At 41.7% G+C, this 17654-nt stretch overlaps 2 long non-coding RNA genes across 2 annotated transcripts; both read left to right on the plus strand.

The window, feature by feature from the left end:
• The first annotated feature begins 338 nt into the window (after positions 1 to 338).
• LOC139831308 (uncharacterized) lies at positions 339 to 2732 on the plus strand. Its single transcript, XR_011746006.1, has 3 exons — positions 339 to 530; positions 1144 to 1197; positions 2060 to 2732. It is a non-coding gene; the product is annotated as an uncharacterized lncRNA (long non-coding RNA).
• Positions 2733 to 6830: 4098 nt separating this feature from the next.
• Positions 6831 to 9133, plus strand: LOC127300288 (uncharacterized). Its single transcript, XR_007851083.2, has 3 exons — positions 6831 to 7072; positions 7184 to 7399; positions 8014 to 9133. It is a non-coding gene; the product is annotated as an uncharacterized lncRNA (long non-coding RNA).
• Positions 9134 to 17654: the final 8521 nt, after the last annotated feature.

Below are 17654 nucleotides of genomic sequence, written 5' to 3' on the forward strand. Positions count from 1 at the left end.
CTCGCGTACGAGTTTGTTACAGACGCGAGAAGTGCCAACTTCTTCGCCCGATTTCGCTCAGATTTCTGGCCCTTTTTCCACGAAACTCCGCCCATAAATACCTCATAATCTCCTCCGTTTTTTCTCCCTAAAATCCCTAATTTTTGCGCCGCCAGGCTGCGCAAATTGCTCGCAGGAGTTCCGATCTGCCGCCGCCATTGGAGGTCGGTTCGAGCTCGAACTCGAGGCTCTGGTCATCCCCGACCATCGTTCTTCCCGCCAAACATCTTCCCTCAGTGCACCACATCGCCCTTACCCTTTTTCTCCTTGCGCAGAGCGCTACGCTGCCCAGAAGAGTTCGCCGGAGTTCATCACCGACAAAACACCTCCATCCGGCCGTCACCATTGTTCTGCCTGGAGGAACACCTCGCAGTGACCGTCTACAAGCTCGGTTTCGTCTTCCGCAACTCGTCGTCAAGTTCACGCAGCCAAAGAATCGCCGAAACGCCGACAACCGCCACCATCTGCATCCCCGTCGTCAACTGTTTCCGGTGAGCACCGCCGCCCACGTGGACGTCTTGTCATCGCCACATCTACGCCACGTGGACATCTTAGTCAGCGCCCGGTCAGCGGCTCGAGCCAATCATGTCGCGCCCAGTGTCGCAGCTCTCAGTCAAACTAGAAAATTCGTATATACACTCCATAGAATATGCAAATCTTGTAAAATTCATAATTAAAGTTTCGTAACTCGGAATTGAACAAATAATATATCGTTGGATTCAGAAAAATGAGAAGAATATTTTGGTACTGTTAGTTTGTACTTTTACGAAGTTTGCGAATTTTGCAATTTAAAATAATATATATAGTATTTTTAGTATATTTTAAATTCTGTAAACTATTTTAATATGAATCCAACGCCAAATTGCAGATATTTAATTTGCCTATCCACCAGTATACCTGCAAATAATATTGCAAACTATTTTTACACATAGATACTTTGTTCTTGGTTAAATGACTATTTGAAACCTCTATTGCATAAAATATTTGTTTATAAAAAGGTTTGTTAATAAATTCAGTTCCAGAGCATGCATGCATAATTTCATTATGTGTTTTACCTGTTTGTGTTGTTTGGTGTTTGATTGTGAATTATTTTGCTTGCGTTAGACTGCCCGGATTGCAACGAGTGCGATTGCGACGACTGTCTGAACACCGACCAAGGCAAGTGTCACAAACTCATTATCCTACTGTTTTCTATGCATTGGTAGTTGTTTTTTTGTGCATACTGTTTTCAAATTGCTGGCCCTGGGTTATTATCAAAGTGGAGAGGTTGCGAGAGATAAATGTTTTATTCTCTTAATGAAAACAACCATGTCAAATTAATACACCCCTGGGTGGTAAGTGGTAATGCTTGGTTTATGTTGAGTGGTTGCACCGGGGTCATTTCTATGGCAGCACTGTGTGCATCACACTTGAGGTTGGCCACCCAGGAACAAAGAGATTAGCTCGGTTTTCTTGTTTTAGTAGCTTCCAGTACAACCACATGCTATATGGGCTCTGGCTAGATTGAGTAGGTTGCGAGAACTCGACCCAATGTACAGAGGGTGGTAGGTATTGGTAGGACGGAGCGCGTCCATTGTGGTTGAGGTATTGCTTCTGAAAGGTCTTGTCCTAGTCGACATCTGTCCATTTGAGCAAAATGCGCATCATGGAAGAAGAATAGACTAGGTCATGTGGGGAATGTGTACAGCCTCTCGAGAGTGTCAGATCTAAGTACTTAGCCGTGTCCCCGGTTACGGACATCTTTGAGCAATTAGAGCTTGAAACTGTTGGATAATCTCATCAGTCGAATTTCTGAAATTAATGCACAGGTGGATCATGGGTAGTAATTAGTCTTATTGAAATACTATGTTTTAAGAAATATTTTGAGAGTAGGGAAAATAAAACTGGCTTTACGCAAATATGAACTCCACCTGCCAAATATCATGTAGTTATAGGCGCCAGAAAAGCCACCATATGACATCTTGCCATTTCCATTTCAAGTGTAATGACCCTTCGGGGCTGCAACGTTTTTATGTTGCAGGTTATTCTGAAGACGAGTAAGAAATACCGTAGGTTGCGAGCTTACACCCAACATGTTCGCCTATGGCGTGATGGAGCTCTTCGTTTATTTATTTGCTGCTTGAACTATGTTATTTTCAGCTAGCCTTGAGCTATGCGCTTTGTAACAATTATACCATGGATCATACGTTGTAATAATTGACGCATTTGCTATTCTGGTTATTCATCGAACTGTGTGTGCTAGCGATTGATCCAAGGGACTAGCACAGAAAAGCACAGAGATTCAATCTGTATTCAGGTTGTGTCGCTTCAGATGGTATCAGAGCATTGTGTTGACTGTAGGTTCGTGACCTTAGAAAATGGAGTAGATTAGGAAGACCATAGGAACTGAAAACCTATTTAAGTTTGTCTTCTATCTTCTCGCTCTTTATTTCTCATAATTCTATATCTATCATTTTTCTCACTCACCTCTATTCAAAATAGTAGATGTTTATTATCCACTTTAGTTAACAAGCCAAACCTCTGTTGGAATAATTATTGGAAAATATGAACATGATGATGAGGATGGTGATGGAATCAAAGTTGGTGCATACACCGAAGAAGAAGATGAATAAGATGACTCCGAGGAGGTGATCTAAATTATGTCTAATAATGAGGAAGACCCTCTGAAAGAGGACACACCGCCAACAATGAACACTCGCTCGAAGAAGCGCAAGTTCATGAAGATCTCGGACTACGTCAAACTCTTCAAGTTTAACTAGGATTTGCCGCCATTAGTTCTTTGTTAGGAAATCGATTTTCGTGATAGCTAGGATATTGACCATATCGTCTTGTGGTATGGCCAAGGTATTGCTTAGGATCGGTTATTTGTTGAACCTTTGAATTGCTAGGAATTTTCGTGAGGATTTATGGTATTAAAGACGTTTTTCATAAAGTACTGAATTGAAGAAGTGCAGTTTTCTGGATGTTGCTGTTTACCACGCGATTTTTCATGCTTTACTGGTAACTCTAAAAATCACAAAAAATTCAGGTTAGGTGCGGAATTCGTTCCTGTACATGCACAAAAATTGGCTAAATTTTCTGACATATTGAAGTGCCTCTGTAAAATACGTTTTTACAGTAGTAAAATTTTGGACAGATTTTGTCTTTGTTACAGGGATGTCTTGTTTGATTGTTGTGTGATATGTTTAGTGTGAATGCTTGCTGCCATGGTTGTGATTAGTATGGGTAGTCTTTTCCCTATAGTTCTATCTATCTAAAACTCATCTATGCTTACAACCCCGGAGAAGAAACACATCTGTTTCAAGTCAACCTTTGAACTTAGAGGTACCAAGATTAATTCTCTTAAGGGGGTTAGCATAGAGGATGTTTATATAGTGAGAGATTATCTGGATGTGTTTCTAGAGGAGTTACCAGGAATGCCACCTGATAGAGATGTTGAGTTTCTCATTGAATTAATGCCTGGAACTGGACCTATAGCTAAGAGGCCGTATAAGATGGATGTAGAGGAATTAAAGGAACTTAAGAAACAGCTTAGGGAGCAACTGCAAAAGGGTTTTATTCGGCCTAGTTCATCATCTTGGGGAGCGCCTGTTTTATTTGTGGAGAAGAAGGATTCTACTAAGAGACTAGTTATGGATTTTCGCTCTCTCAATGAGGTGACAATTAAGAATAAGTACCCGCTGCCCAATATCAATGACTTGTCTGACCAGCTGAAAGGAGCAAAGGTGTTCTCTAAGATCGATCTTCGATCGGGTTATTTCCAAATGAAGATTCGAGAGCAGGATATACCTAAGACTGCGTTCACCACTAGGTATGGTTTATATGAGTATACAGTTATGCCATTTGGACTAACAAATGCTCCAGCATATTTTGTGACTATGATGAACAAGGTATTCATGGAGTACTTGGATAAATTCGTAGTGGTATTCATTGATGATATATTGATATACTCTAAAGATGAAGATCAGCATGAGAAACATTTGCGTTTGATCATGGAGAAACTTAGGGAACACAAGTTGTATGCTAAATTCAGCAAATGTGAGTTTTGGTTGAACAAAGTTGGATTTCTTGGACACATTGTTTCAGCAGAAGGAGTTGCAGTTGATCCAAGTAAAGTAGCAGCTGTGACTGAGTGGGAGTCGCCTAAAAATGCAGGGGAAATCCAGAGTTTCCTGGGACTTGCAGGATATTACCGGAGATTCATAGAAAATTTCTCCAAGATTGCCAAACCGATGACTGAATTATTGAAGAAGGAGAAGAAATTCACTTGGACTGATGAGTGTGAGGCCAGCTTTCAAGAATTGAAGCAACGCCTAGTAAGTCCACCTGTTCTATGTTTGCCTGATATTCAGAAGGATTTTCAAGTATATTGTGATGCCTCTCGTCAAGGACTTGGTAGTGTATTGATGCAAGATGGAAGAGTGGTTTCTTATACCTCACGCCAACTCAAGCATCATGAGAGGAATTATCCAACGCATGACTTGGAGTTAGCATCCGTCGTGCATGCACTTAAGGTATGGAGACATTATCTAATGGGAAAGCATTGTGAGGTGTTTACTGATCACAAAAGTTTGAAGTACATATTTACTCAGAAGGAGCTGAACATGAGACAAAGGAGATGGTTGGAATTGATAAAAGATTATGATATGGATTTGCAGTACCACCCGGGGAAAGCTAATGTTGTAGCTGATGCATTGAGCCGCAAGGTTTATGTGAATGGTTTAACCGCAGGGGAGTTACCATCGGATTTATGTGAACTGTTCAAGGACCTTAGGTTGGAAATAGTGCCAAAGGGATACCTAGCATCGATGGAGGTGGTGCCAACGCTGCTAGATAGAATTAGAGAAGCTCAGAAGGGGGATGATGAGATGGATGAAATAAAAGAGAATATGGAGAAAGGTAAAGCTGAAGGTTTTCGTTTGGATGAACAAGGAACGCTATGGTTTGAGAAGCGTTTATGTGTGCCCAATGATCCGGAGATTAGGAAGTTGATTTTCCAGGAGGCTCATGATTCGCCATATTCTATTCATCCAGGTAACACTAAGATGTATATGGATTTACGAGAGAGATTTTGGTGGGCTAATATGAAAAGGGAGATTGCAGAGTATATTGCATTATGTGATGTATGCAGCCGAGTGAAAGCTGAACATCAAAAACCAGCAGGATTGCTACAGCCGCTGCCTATACCCGATTGGAAGTGGGACAAAATTGGTATGGATTTCATCACAGGATTACCCAAGACTAGATCGAGGTATGATTCAATTTGGGTAGTGGTTGATCGTTTGACCAAAGTAGCTCACTTCATACCAGTAAAGACCACATACACAAGCGCCAAATTAGCCAAGATTTATATGAGCAAGATTGTGTGCTCACATGGAGTTCCGAAGGGAATTGTTTCTGATAGAGGTACTCAATTCACTTCTCACTTTTGGCGCAAATTGCATGAATCACTTGGAACCAGATTGGAGTTTAGCACAGCTTTTCATCCGCAGACTGATGGACAAACAGAAAGAGTAAATCAGATTTTGGAGGATATGCTTAGAGCTTGCGCTCTAGATTATGGATCTAGTTGGGATGAGAGTTTACCATATGCGGAGTTTTCCTACAACAATAGTTATCAGTCTAGTATTGAGATGGCTCCGTTTGAGGCATTGTATGGTAGGAAGTGCAGAACACCATTGTTATGGGATGGAGTTGGAGAGCGTAGCTTCTTTGGACCTGATGTGATCAAGGAAGCTGAGGAGAAAGTTAGACTCATTCGCGATAGGCTGAAGGTAGCTCAATCGAGACAAAAGAGTTATGCGGATTCCAAGCGTAGAGAGGTTACATATGAAGTGGGAGATAGAGCATACCTTAGAATTTCACCGCTCCGTGGCATTAAGAGGTTTGGAATTAAAGGAAAGTTAGCACCGCGATTTATTGGACCATATAAAATTCTATCACGCAAAGGAGAGGTTGCATATGAGCTAGAATTGCCAGAGGCACTATCAGCAGTTCATAATGTGTTTCATGTATCCCAGTTGAAGAAGTGTCATCCGGAGATGGCAGACACACCGTTGAGAGACACCATCCCATTGGATGAAGTTCAACTAGAAAGTGATCTTACATATGAGGAGAAGCCCGTCAAGATTCTTGATACAGCAGAGAGGTTTACTCGCACCAAGACGATCCGGTTTTGCAAGGTTCAGTGGAATCATCATTCAGAGGAGGAAGCAACTTGGGAGAGAGAGGATGTTCTTCGAGAAGACCACCCACACCTATTTGCTAGCCACTCCGAATCTCGAGGGCGAGATTCATCTTAAGGGGGTTAGGTTTGTAACATCCTAAAAACTGTGCATTTTCAAATTCATGCATTGCATCATATCAGCATGTCAAAGTTTCAGTTTTAGAAAATGCTTCACATGTTTTTTGCATAAAAGTGATTTATATTGCTAGTTTTGCTCCTAGTTGATTAATCTATATGCATATTATTTTCATTCAAGTGCTCTACTGGATTGGGGCTGTGCCCATTATGTTCAGATACAGTACTGAGAGTATTTATAAATTTTCGTATGTTTATTTGCGTCAGTTTTATAACCTGTAGCTAAATCAACAGAGAAGAAAAAGAATAAAGAAAAAAAAATAAAGCAAGGCAACGAACGAGCTCACCGTCGAGCTAGGCAGCATGCTAGCACGCGTTGACTCGCGTACGGCCGTGGCCAGAGTAGCCGGCACGCACATGCAAGGCGCAGCGCAGCAGCTCCGTATACGCTCCGCGTTGTTTTTTTTTCATTTTTTTTCCACCAACCACTGGGACCCACAGTCATCTCCTAGCTCGGGAGAGAATCCAACTCGCGTACGAGTTTGTTACAGACGCGAGAAGTGCCAACTTCTTCGCCCGATTTCGCTCAGATTTCTGGCCCTTTTTCCACGAAACTCCGCCCATAAATACCTCATAATCTCCTCCGTTTTTTCTCCCTAAAATCCCTAATTTTTGCGCCGCCAGGCTGCGCAAATTGCTCGCCGGAGTTCCGATCTGCCGCCGCCATTGGAGGTCGGTTCGAGCTCGAACTCGAGGCTCTGGTCATCCCCGACCATCGTTCTTCCCGCCAAACATCTTCCCTCAGTGCACCACATCGCCCTTACCCTTTTTCTCCTTGCGCAGAGCGCTACGCTGCCCAGAAGAGTTCGCCGGAGTTCATCACCGCCAAAACACCTCCATCCGGCCGTCACCATTGTTCTGCCTGGAGGAACACCTCGCAGTGACCGTCTACAAGCTCGGTTTCGTCTTCCGCAACTCGTCGTCAAGTTCACGCAGCCAAAGAATCGCCGAAACGCCGACAACCGCCACCATCTGCATCCCCGTCGTCAACTGTTTCCGGTGAGCACCGCCGCCCACGTGGACGTCTTGTCATCGCCACATCTACGCCACGTGGACATCTTAGTCAGCGCCCGGTCAGCGGCTCGAGCCAATCATGTCGCGCCCAGTGTCGCAGCTCTCAGTCAAACTAGAAAATTCGTATGTACAATCCATAGAATATGCAAATCTTGTAAAATTCATAATTAAAGTTTCGTAACTCGGAATTGAACAAATAATATATCGTTGGATTCAGAAAAATGAGACGAATATTTTGGTACTGTTAGTTTGTACTTTTACGAAGTTTGCGAATTTTGCAATTTAAAATAATGTATATAGTATTTTTAGTATATTTTAAATTCTGTAAACTATTTTAATATGAATCCAACGCCAAATTGCAGATATTTAATTTGCCTATCCACCAGTATACCTGCAAATAATATTGCAAACTATTTTTACACATAGATACTTTTGTTCTTGGTTAAATGACTATTTGAAACCTCTATTGCATAAAATATTTGTTTATAAAAAGGTTTGTTAATAAATTCAGTTCCAGAGCATGCATGCATAACTTCATTATGTGTTTTACCTGTTTGTGTTGTTTGGTGTTTGATTGTGAATTATTTTGCTTGCGTTAGACTGCCCGGATTGCAACGAGTGCGATTGCGACGACTGTCTGAACACCGACCAAGGCAAGTGTCACAAACTCATTATCCTACTGTTTTCTATGCATTGGTAGTTGTTTTTTTGTGCATACTGTTTTCAAATTGCTGGCCCTGGGTTATTATCAAAGTGGAGAGGTTGCGAGAGATAAAGGTTTTATTCTCTTAATGAAAACAACCATGTCAAATTAATACACCCCTGTGTGGTAAGTGGTAATGCTTGGTTTATGTTGAGTGGTTGCACCGGGGTCATTTCTATGGCAGCACTGTGTGCATCACACTTGAGGTTGGCCACCCAGGAACAAAGAGATTAGCTCGGTTTTCTTGTTTTAGTAGCTTCCAGTACAACCACATGCTATATGGGCTCTGGCTAGATTGAGTAGGTTGCGAGAACTCGACCCAATGTACAGAGGGTGGTAGGTATTGGTAGGACGGAGCGCGTCCATTGTGGTTGAGGTATTGCTTCTGAAAGGTCTTGTCCTAGTCGACATCTGTCCATTTGAGCAAAATGCGCATCATGGAAGAAGAACAGACTAGGTCATGTGGGGAATGTGTACAGCCTCTCGAGAGTGTCAGATCTAAGTACTTAGCCGTGTCCCCGGTTACGGACATCTTTGAGCAATTAGAGCTTGAAACTGTTGGATAATCTCATCAGTCGAATTTCTGAAATTAATGCACAGGTGAATCATGGGTAGTAATTAGTCTTATTGAAATACTATGTTTTAAGAAATGTTTTGAGAGTAGGGAAAATAAAACTGGCTTTACGCAAATATGAACTCCACCTGCCAAATATCATGTAGTTATAGGCGCCAGAAAAGCCACCATATGACATCTTGCCATTTCCATTCCAAGTGTAATGACCCTTCGGGGCTGCAACGTTTTTACGTTGCAGGTTATTCTGAAGACGAGTAAGAAATACCGTAGGTTGCGAGCTTACACCCAACATATTCGCCTGTGGCGTGATGGAGCTCTTCGTTTATTTATTTGCTGCTTGAACTATGTTATTTTCAGCTAGCCTTGAGCTATGCGCTTTGTAACAATTATACCATGGATCATACGTTGTAATAATTGACGCATTTGCTATTCTGGTTATTCATCGAACTGTGTGTGCTAGCGATTGATCCAAGGGACTAGCACAGAAAAGCACAGAGATTCAATCTGTATTCAGGTTGTGTCGCTTCAGGGAGGGAATTTCCCCGGCGGATTCCTGCCCGCCGGAGAGCTCTTTTCTCTCTGGTGTTCTCCGCCCCGCAGAGGCGGCTGTGACTCTTCTCGACTATCCTCTGGGGCTTAGGTTTTCGGGACGAAGACGTACGCGAAGAAAAGGAGGCGAGAGGGGGCTGTGGGCCCACTCCTCACAGGGCGGCGCGGCCAGGACTTGGGCCGTGCCGGCCTATGAGGTGGGCCCACCTCGGGTCCCCTCGGCTCCCCCTTCTGGCTCCCTTCGATTTCTGGAAAAATAGGAATTTTCATATAATTTCCGTCAACTGTTGATCTTCCGAAATATTGCATCCTGACGGTGCTTTTTCCAGCAGAATCCTGGCTCCGGTGCGCAATTCTCCAATAATCATGAAACATGCAAAATAGATGAAATAACATAAGTATCATCTCTAAATATGAAATATATCAATGAATAACAGTAAATTATGATATAAAATAGTGATGCAAAGTGGACGTATCAATAAGCACAAGCTCTTGGATGCGCCGCCCTCGGAGGCGACGGGCTCGGCGGCGACGGGCTCGGAGGCGACGGGCTGGGAGGCGACGGGCTCGAAGGCGACGGGCTCGGGGGCGATGGCCGCCGGCGCATTCTTCTTCTCCATCGCCGGCAGGGGAGCGCTCGTACGGCGGTTGGGTTTTTTTGGAGAAGTTGATGGGACGTGAGAGGGGTGGTTTCGTGCGTGAGCGAGAATGAGACGTACTGTGTGCAGAGGGAGGGAGAGAGGGGCTTACGCGTCCTAAATGCGACCCGTGTCCTACGCGTCCACTATTGCACGTCTGCACCACGACACGCGTCAACAATGGCACGTCTTCCACTTCTGCACCGCAACACGCGTCCTCGAGTCTAACCCTGGAAATTTAGATATACTCAGGTATACCCTCGAGTCATATACTAGCATTTTTTGTGTGCTCAGTTTTCGCCTTGAGTGCTAATACTGGCAAGTGCAATATACTCAGTTTTACCCTCAAGTGGCTGGTCAACAGAGAGTCAACAAATGGGATTAACTAGTTAAATGAGTTATTTAATGTGCAAAAAATTCCGAAAAAGAGTGGCACTTACTCATTGAGTCTTTAGCACAAATTGCCACTTCTCAAATCATAGATAAATCATAGATAAATCAAGTTTTACTACAAATTACCACTTCTCAAATCACCTAGTAGCTATGAAGGTGCATGGTTTTCCACAATAAGCTCTACCCAAAACAGCTTTCCCAAAAACATACTTTGTTTGAATGAGGCCATAATTTTCACACTCATGTATATTTGTATTGCAAATAATTTGAGGTAGGCCAAGATGGGTTTCATTGTACCAAACACGCATTTTCCATTTTTTAAATCTCATATTTGAATCCCTTAGTCTGTTTACTACTCACTTGCCCTTGGTTTCTTGATACTACTCAGTTTTGCCCTTTCCCTTCACAAATTCTCACAGACGCCCAACATTGCCCTGATTGGTCTAGCCGATGTCACGCGAATCGTGCCCGCCGACCGTTGATCGTAGGATTTAACGGGCAGGATAACCCCTATCTCTCTCTCTCTGGTCGGGGCCACCACCCTCTCTCTCTGTCGGCGGTTAGCTTCCACCCTCTATGTATGCTTAAGGGCGGTTACCCAGTACGCTAAAGTTTGGTTTTCTGCATTATTTTTCACGAGTAAATTATAAACTCTTTTAGGCATTATTTTTCACGCAAAAAATGATACACCATCACCAATTTGTTGTAACCATTACTTTTCACGCAAAAAATGATACACCATCACCAATTTGTTGTAGCCATTACTTTTCACGCAAAAAAATGATACACCATCACCAATTTGTTTAGTCATTATTTTTCACGCAAAAAAATGATACACCATCACCAATTAGTTGTAGCCATTACTTTTCACGGAAAAAATGATACACCATCACCAATTTGTTTAGCCATTACTTTTCACGCAAAAAATGATACACCATCACCAATTTGTTTAGCCATTACTTTTCACGCAAAAAATGATACACCATCACCAATTTGTTTAGCCATTACTTTTCACGCAAAAAAATGATACACCATCACCCATTTCTTGTAGCCATTATTTTTCACGCAAAAAATGATACACCATCACCCATTTTTTGTAGCCATTATTTTTCACGCAAAAAATGATACACCATCACCCATTTCTTGTAGCCATTACTTTCCACGCAAAAAATGATATACCATCACCGATTTGTTGTAGCCATTACTTTTCACGCAAAAAAATGATGAACAATCACCGATTTCTTGTAGCCATTACGGTAAAATGATAAACTATCACAAATTACCATTTCTTTTAGGCATTACTTTTCACGATAAAATGATAAACTAAATCACGAAGTTCCATTTCCGTCAAGATAGTCCGCATTACTTTTTTGTTGAGATATATACCCCCACAACGGTCATCTCCTCCTTAAATTATTGTGTAAACCCCCACAACGGTCACCTCCTACTTAATTTATTGTGTAAACCCCTGCAACGGTCATCTCTCCCTTATAAACACCCACAACGGCCATCCCTTGTGTCAATAGGTTCTGCCTCTCTCTTCTTCATACACTTGATCATCCATGGCCATGGCTTCCACGTCTCGGATGCGGACCGGAAGGGGAAGGGGAAGGGGAAGGGGAAGGGAAAGGGGAAGGGGCGGTCGGGGTGGTGGATCATCATCATTGCCACCACCACCGTCGTCAACACTGCCATTGATCATAGAGGAGTTCTTCATCGTCATCTATGAAGAACCTTTGGTCAAGAAGGTACATACGCGTTCCCACATATATGATGCATGTGATTAATTATGGGCATGTTCTAAAAAACCTTTAATTTCAAACGATCGGCGCTCGATCTCTTTGCAGGCACTCCCAAAAAAGTTTGCGGACTATCTTGACAGCCAGGAGCCAGCTAAGGTGTATCTGCGAGCAGCTGACTGCGGTCCTCGTCTCTGGACCGTGGAGGTCCTATTTGACGGACAAGGCCGGATGTATCTCGACAAGGGCTGGGAGAATTTCGACATCGCGCATGGTGTGGATTTCGGCTGCTACGTACACTTCAAATATGAAGGCGATGATGTGCTCACAGTGAAGGTGTTCGACAGAACAATGTGCATGAAGTACTACTACTCAGACGACGAAGATACTGACGATAAAAGTGACGACGACGTGAAGCCATGCATCCATCCCCGTTAGAGATCTAGCTATTTTCTATATATTTAGAGATCTAGCTATTTTCTATATATTATGCACAATGTTTAGCATAAGAGTCACTTTAGATTAAGCTACGAAAATAGTCACCTGCCATGGGCTGAGGCGGCCCCACAGAGCGGCTCTATATTATATTCTCTAAATAAATAGACAACCCCAGCGTTCATTGGCTGCGGAGGCCCCACAGAGCGGCAATATATGATTTTCTATAAATAAATAGACGACCCCACTGGTCATTGGCTACGGCAGCCCCACAGAGCGGCAAATATATGTATTTTCCTGAAAAATAGACGACCCCATTGGTCATTGGCCGCGGCAGCCCCTCAGAGCGGCAATATATGACTTTTCCTGAAAAATAGATGACCCCGCCACTGGTCATTGGCTGCGGCAGCCCTATAGAGCGGCCCCATTTGTCAGCACGAGACAGGTTAGAGAGGAACTGCCCTCTGTGCAGCCCCACCCGTCAGATTAACGGTAACGGTAAGGCCTCTGACCTGACGGCAACCCTCCCGTCCGAGCGTCTGCGAGGGGTTTCAAACTAGAGGGAGGGGAAAACTGAGGAAAAACTAACGAGCTGGGGAAAATTGAGCACAACTAAGGACCCGAGGGCACGAAAATAGAAATCCCTAACTAATAATAATCTTTATGCAGGATAAAATTATTAATTTATTTTTAAATATAAAAATATAAAAATATAAAATCCTGAATTTCTAGCCAAAATTAAAATCTTCCTCGTTTCATATTTCCATTTGGAATTTTGAGGATCTAAAAAATGCCAGCTTTTTTCCACGGTTATTGTGATATATTATACATTATTTTACGTCGTATGCAAAAGTTAATGCCATTTTACGGATACATGACACAATTTTGTAAAAAAGGTCGAAATTTATTTTTGTTAAATTCTCTTGCAACTAGATGACATAACACATGGACATCTCGAAGTATTTTATTTTAATTTTTTTATCACTTTATGTCGTTCACTTGAAACTTAAGAGGGCGATCCACTTGGGGGGGGGGGGGGGGGGGCGGGGGTGCATGGAGGGAAAAAATCGAGGCTTGTGCCGACGGGCTAAAGGGCAAAAAAATATCGCCTCGCCGTCACTGCGGAGACCCTGTGCCGATGGCTTTACTGTGCCGACGTCCTGATCGATCCTGTTCTGACGGCCACCGTAGGCACAAACTTTCCTGAACTGACGACTTTGTTGTGCCGACGGCCCTTTTCACAGCCTGCATTGTTCGAGGCCTGTGCCAACGGCCCAGATAAAAAGTTGTCAGCACAATATTGGGCCGTCGGCACGTTGACTTGTTCTCATAGTGTTGTTTTCTGTTCTTTTTTTTGTCCGAGGACACAACATATGTATGTTCCTTTAGTGAACTTTCAGTCTTGCATACATGCAATAGATGCGAACATACATGCTCATGTATATTTAACGAACTTTGTGAACAATTTTTCTGAATTTAATATCTATTCAGAAGCATATATTAAGGTTGTGTGCATCATTTTGATGCAGATGCTGGACCTTTGATCTCTTATTTCGAAAAAAAACATATATGCCCGCATAAGCGGACCTAGCATTTTTCTGAAGCCTGGGCATAGAGCAAGGCTGCAGTCTAGTTCCAAAAAAATAGCAGATAATAGGCAATGTTTTCCCAGGGCAACCAGCGCTGAAGCCCGGGCAAGTGCCCAGGCAACAGGGTTGCTGGGTCCGCCCATGTATGCCCGGTCCATGAGTCTCTATGGGCGAATCCTTTGACACACCTTGCTATACGATATCTAATAAATAGAGGTAGGTCATATGCACACATGGATACATATATGTATTGGGCCAAAACAAAATAAAAGATGTGAGAAGAAAAATCTTGTCCTTCCTAAACTAGTGAAATTAATGAACTCTCTATTCACTTTTATAAGATGATTTAGATATTTTAATGTGGATTAGAAACGGAACGAAATTAATGAACCGAGACAATGAAAAGCGTCTAGATATATATATATTTTACAAAACTTAAAATATATTATGATAATCAATGGAGGGAACATGAATGATAAATCATTAATCATTCCAGTAATTGACTTTTTAATAGAGGCCAAGGTATGAGGGGCTATTCCCTTCCCCTCCTTTTGCAAAATAAAAAAGACTTGGGTTAATTTATCCGGTGACCAAATTGTATGCCTCTTGAGGAGGGAGGTCCAAAGTCTAGGACGTAGACCATCTTATTTGGCGCAGGGTCCAACCTTGTTGAATTTTCCATACATACTTATTCTTCTATTACTCTCATATAAATTAGAGAACATGCTCCTCATTAGTTGAACAGATTCAGTTTCACCTTATGTAGAGAAAAACCTCGGCTCATCATGTAAAGATTGTTTTTTTCGTAAAAGGGTTTATGCTCTATCTTTGTATGACGATCTGAATGAAACATAAATTTTTGAAAGTAAACACGATATGGATATAAAAGGACACCCTACGGCATGCAAAGAAGGGAATATTAGATAATTCTAGTCCAACTGAATGGTAAAAGCAAATAATCTATTTTTTTTAGAAAGTATCCAGTGGAACCGAGTTACAATGAAAACTTTGTGAAAACCGTGCTTTGAAGTTTCCAAATTGTTCTATAAACTAGTGAAATTTGAAGTCCAAACTCATATTTGTTAGAGAGGAAAAAAATTATGCATGAATCGTGATGTTGCATTCTTTGACACTCTTCATTACTATATCTGGTTTCATACATCTCAGTTGAATTTGATTCTAGAACTGAAATTTTACATGTTCCGAAAAAACACCTCACCAACATACTACTACCTCCATTTCAAAGCTTAAGGCTTATATTATTTTTAGAAAGTCAAACTACTTCAAGTTTGATCAAGTTTTTATCAAAAATCATTAACATGCAAAATGCAAAATTGATATCATTAATTAGATAATGAAATATATTTTCATATGATATCTATAAAATATCATGTTTGTTGATAGATTTTTCTAACAAATTGTCAAACTTTAGTTGCTTTGACTTTGTAAAAAAATATAAGACTTAAGCTTTTGAATGGAGGTAGTATATGTTCTCGGGAATTTTAGGACCTTCATAGTATAGTTTTCATTTGGATTTCATCGGTTTCTACCTAACTTGGTTTCCACTGGATATTTACTCAGAAATTATGACAACAACTGAGCCCTCGCATTGAGCTCCGCAAACAATTCGGTGGTTGTGCTGGTGACAACAAGCTAGGCTTCCTCGGCCGTCGGCTCCACCTTTACCTTCGGCAGGTTAATTAGCCGCCATCTTCTATCACTCCTCCCTATCTGGATCTGCCCGCAAACTACTCGAACGACGACACTATTGCACACACTACCTCCATACCGACTCAATCTTGATCCAATTGTTCTCGACTCCAAATTGATTACCAATAGATCATATTTTACATATAATAAAGGAAAATACCTATTACGTACAAAAATAAAAGTGGCATAACAAATTCTATAATAAAAAATCATGCTTGCATCACTTAGAGTCGCGATCATTTCCCTGGGAAATACATAGTGTCAGACAGATGTCATGTTTTGTGCCAACACCAACCATCCAAAGAGCTGATGAGAAGTCATTCGTCAAATCTAGCTAGAGTAGATGAGTAGCCCATTTCTATTTTTTTATTTGGCATGAGTCTACATGCATGATTAGCTTCATGCCCTACTGGTTTTTTTTTTATAAAAGACATTTTATTCTCTATTCTCCATTTTGTATAGTCTATCTGTTGTGCTTTTTGTTCCTTTTCAGGTATGGTTCTTAGAAAATATATTTGACTGTTTCTTGATTGCATTTGCTGACCTAAGAAGGCTATAAGGCAACCAATTTTGTGATAAATTAACAAGCTAGGAAATGAGACAGCTCAACTGAAACGAAAAGTATAATATTTAATTGCTCTCGTGGCGCATCAACTAGGAAGATCAATGAAGCAAATTCTATGAAGAGATGGTATCCATGTAGGGAATGTACGTAGTGCTTTCTGCTTTGCATCCTGCCAAAGAGCGTGATTCAGTTCCTCATGTCCTAGATAGTTACTTAACTTGCACTTGCAGCCTAAATAAAGTAGTACCTTGTAAGCAAACAAATTAATCACTCGCAATATGGGAACTTCCCGTCACGCATATATGCAGCAACAACGGTGTACTCCATTGACCGTGAATCCTATCTGTCAAGATTCATGCACTAGTGAACGAAAAAAAAATCGAATTGAAGAAAAGAGCTAGGCACGTCACTTGTGATACATCAACACCATTACGTGTGACAGATGAAGAGAAGGGCAACATGTGAACTCTGAGGTATGCACAAGAGACCTTGTACATGGATGGAGGGGCACCTTCAATTTTGGGATAGATTGCATCACGGAGCACTCGAACTCGAGACCTTGATTCTAATACCATGTTAAACTTCATGCACTAGCAAACTTAACCAAAAGTTCAGACTGATATCTTTTATACACACATCAACACTAGCTAGCAGGTAAGAGTAGTATCTACCGTGTTGATTATTTCTGAAAGGCGCGCACATGAAGGCATGACGCTGTCCTCTGAATACTGACTGAGACATGTCGAACTTTCAAGCATAATAAGCATAGTACGTACGTATTGCTGGTGTTAGCTTCGAATTTGATCACCCTTTTATTGTCAGTGTGACCCACAGTTGTAGGTGTGTCAGAGAGCAATGGCAAGCATACTGTCCAGAGGAAGAAGATGCTTATCAATTATCTCTCCATCCCTTCTGTTACACAGGTATATACAGTACGACGACACGGTACGATGCCCTGTCGAGCGAAACCACAATCTTCAAAGACCCCTGAGAGTTTATACAGCACCTATATTACTTTTTGCAGGAAACACTCGACAAAACTATAATTAAAATGTTTCAGTTAATTATTAACTGAAACATTTTAATTATAGTTTTGTCGAGTGTTTCCTGCAAAAAGTACTTCGTCTCAAATGGAGAGGCACTACTGAAAAGTCGAACTTCTAATGATTGCATTCATACATTGCAATTCCACAGGTTTTCCAGCAAATGCTTACACCCTGTGGAGAAAAAACCCTGCAAAATTTCAGGGAAGCTCCCAAACAATCATGTTTGCATGTTTGTTGTAGTGTACATTGCGTATTTATAGTGTAAATCACTCGACAAAGCACTCACAGCAAATCATCCA

This window comes from Lolium perenne, chromosome 5 (assembly GCF_019359855.2).
Source record: "Lolium perenne isolate Kyuss_39 chromosome 5, Kyuss_2.0, whole genome shotgun sequence".
Taxonomy (NCBI): Eukaryota; Viridiplantae; Streptophyta; class Magnoliopsida; order Poales; family Poaceae; genus Lolium; species Lolium perenne.